Genomic DNA, 3,688 nt, shown 5'->3' with positions numbered 1-3,688 from the left:
AAAAATACTACTACATGTTCTTTCATTCACTCAGGGATTAGCAAAGAGTGGATATAAACTGGGCTATACGAAGCCACACTCAGCCAGGTATGATGTGCTCGCCATCATCACGGCATTCTACACGGAGAAGGCAGGAAGGAGTGCAAGCTCAAGACTAGTGTAGGAAATGGAATGGCGTAGCAAGACTCTGTTTTAAAATTTAAAAACTAACGATAAGATGGGGAGATAGCCTTTGGTACAGTGAGGAGACCCTGGCTTAATGCACAGTACTGACAAAAGACAATCAGCTGAGAGATAGGATAATTAAGAAAATACATGAAATTCTGTGTTGTGCTCCTGCAGAAACTTCTGACATCAAGGGATAGAAATGCAAATTTTGCCTTGCTTGAAAGACTATTGATTTGTATTTCTATCATAGGAAAGATGAAGTGAATGGGACTATTTGGACTAAGCACTCCAAGAAACATTTATTTTTGCTTTGATATTAGCTCTATGTTTTTAAATCTAGGCGATAAACCTAAAATTTATAATACTCTGTCTCCTTCCAGTCCTGTGAAAACTTTATCCTCATACAATATGACTCTGTCTTTCCTTAAAATCTGTTTTTATTTTACTTTAAAGAGTAAAAGCAAAACCAAATACAAGAAATAAAGATAGAAACAAGTAACATACAACTATACCTATGGTACAGATTCTCAAAACAAGTATAGCAAATTAACAATGGTTGTAGGGCCAGGAAGATAGCTCAGCAGACTAAGCACCTGCTTAGACAAGCGCAGGGACCAGGGTTCGATCCCCAGCACTAACTGCCATGCCAGCCCCTCCTATGGGCACTTGCTGAGCCATAGAACATTGGACGTGATGGAACATGCCTCTAATCCCAGCTCTGGAGAGGCTGAAAATAGAAGGATCACTATGACTTCAAGTTTTGTAATAAGACCTTGTTCCAAATACATAAAAAGGTATGTGTTTTTATCATTAAATCTGTTGCTCAGATTAACAGAGGTTTGCAAGACTGTACAAATACTCAAATATTAATGCTTTCAATAATCAAATTTTTTCTGTATCTTTACTTTTTATTTTTTAAGTTTATTTTAAATAGGGTATAACCGTAATTGATAAAACATTAGAAATGGTACCCATGTAGAAAAACAAGGGAGTCAACCATGATATTTTTATTGCACTTGTGGTCTTCAATATATTTGCTCAGTTTACAGATATTAGCATATAGTTATTCAAAGTGAAAAATTTAAATATTAACTGCTATTTTCATAGGGTAATAATTTTTTATTAATTTTAAAAAATTAAAATTAATTTTATTGAGAAACAAATAGCAATGGGACAGTTTCAAAACCGATTAGTAGGACAGTTTCAATAATTAACACAGTGCATATTGTTGTCTTCATAGGGGTTATTCATAGTACAAGATGCAGACATGATACCCTGTCCAAACACTATTAGTACAAATCTTTCTTCTCATTGAATTAAGAGAAAGTAGCTGTATATCTATCCTATTTTGTATATACAGATACAAAATAGGCCTTCATTTGTATCCCCATTTTTTGTTTAGTTTTGTCAGAGATGGGTATTCCATTGTCATTTAAATATTATAGGTGTGTGAATTCAGCAAAATATTCCAATACAGTCCAGTAGTCCATAATAGTAGTGGGTTACCCATAGGACAGGCAATGTCAGAAGTTACTGACTTGAGCCTTTCACAGCTCAGCATATTAATATGGCTTTACTTTTTATACTTCATTTTTATACTTCTCTGCTGGATGGTTAAGACCAAAATAAAGCAAGACCTATATAACAAGAAATGTAACTTTTGCCCAGTGGAAAATGAAATGCCTTGGAATTAATCTAACTAAAGATGTCAAAGATCTATTCAGTGAAAATTACAGTACTCTGGAAAAAGAGATAGTACAGGATTTCAGAAAATGTAAAGATATTCCCTGCTCCTGTTTAGGAAGAACCAACATAGTGAAGATGACCATGCTCCCAAAATTGTTGTACAGATTTAATGCAACCCCTATCAAACTACCACCATCATTAAGCTTCTCTTCTGGAGGGTTAACAACTTAAGTTTGCAGACCAAAAGTTAGAGAAAAAGAAGGGTTTCAAGGACAGCCAACATTTTGAGCCAAGCCTTTCAAGGTCAGTGAGGACTCAGGACATAGGAGAACCTGTACTGTAACATCATGTAACTCAGTTGTGCCCTAAATTTTCTGATCAAGGAGATTCTGGGGCCACAGAGGAAAGTGATTGATGGTGTAGAGTGTGCCTAAGGAGAGTCACATGGAGAAAAAACATTCTCTCAGGCTTTCACAGAGAGCAAATTAGTCTTATGTTGTTCATATTTGCATCGTCTTGCAGATGTTGAATTATCAGTTTCTGTATCCTAGTTGTTTTTAGGAGAACTTTCTTTATCTTTTCACTAGCTGCGATGGTGTCTTCAAGATCTGAAACTCTATCTTCACTTTTATTCAAATGGTTTTGCCAGCTTATGATTGAAGTTTTCATTTCCTGTATATGTCTTTGTTTCTGCTTCATGCATTCTATTCCTTTCCTATATTGCTCATTTAAGGTTTCCATAATATTTCTATTCTCTATTTTCATCAATGTCTTCTTTAGAAATGCTTAGTAGTTCTTTCATTGTAGTTATCATTTAGGTTTTGTTTTTACCTGTGAGATTATCTCTGATATTATTTCCTAGACACTCTTCTGGAGTTTTTTCTTTAGTTCACTTGCAATTATTGCAGAGATTTCAGATGTATGTCTTCCACTTTGTTCTATGCTGATGTCTCCGGGGTTTGTTCTGGGTGAACTTGGGACCTAAGAGTACATTTTTGCTGTTTCTTTTTGTCATTTTCTATTTCAGAAAGAACTCTTTATTTTGATTTCTGTGATACCATTTTGTGAAAGTTTATAGTAGATAGCTGTATCACTAGAATCAGGCCCTCTCTGAAAAGTATGGTTTTTTTTGGTATCTCTCCTGTCTCAGAGATTCTTTTTGCGTGTGTCCCAAGATTTTGCCTTCTCCATCAATTGAGGGTGAGATATTGTTTTCCTTTTGACACTATCCTCTGCTGTTCAGTGTAGGGCTTTCATGACGTTATTACCTAAGCACCTCCCAATACTAATACCCAAGGGATAACGGGTAGTTAAGGCTGATATGTTTTCCTATATATATAACAATTTTAACTACTAATAACTGCTAGAGAAATTTAGAAATTGATAAACTTTTTAATTATTGTGTTTGAACTTTAGACCATAGGAGGAAAGATTACAGCTATATAAGCAAGCAGTCTTAAATTGAGAATTTGTATTTAAATTAGTTCCCCTGAGTTCTGTCTGGGCACCTTCCTTTTATACACCTAGAGTCTTCATAAGTCAATACATCTCAACTATAATCATTAATGTAAATGGACTCAATTGACCAATTAAAAGAAACAAACTGGCATAGTGAATTAGGAAGCAAAATCCAACAATATGCTGTATACAAGAAACACATTTAACTCATAAAGAAGTTCATAGGCTGAAAGTCAAAGAATTGAAAACAATACTACATGCCCCAGAACCTCAGAAAAAAGCAGGGTCCTTTACCTTGGTCTTAACCATCCAGTAGAAAAGTATGAAGACGAAATATAGGAAATAAAGCCATACTGTTAAGTTGAGCTGTGGGGGA

This window comes from Octodon degus, unplaced genomic scaffold, assembly GCF_000260255.1.
Source record: "Octodon degus isolate 3935 unplaced genomic scaffold, OctDeg1.0 scaffold00282, whole genome shotgun sequence".
Classification (NCBI taxonomy): Eukaryota; Metazoa; Chordata; class Mammalia; order Rodentia; family Octodontidae; genus Octodon; species Octodon degus.
Note: the sequence above shows the minus strand (reverse complement) of the source record.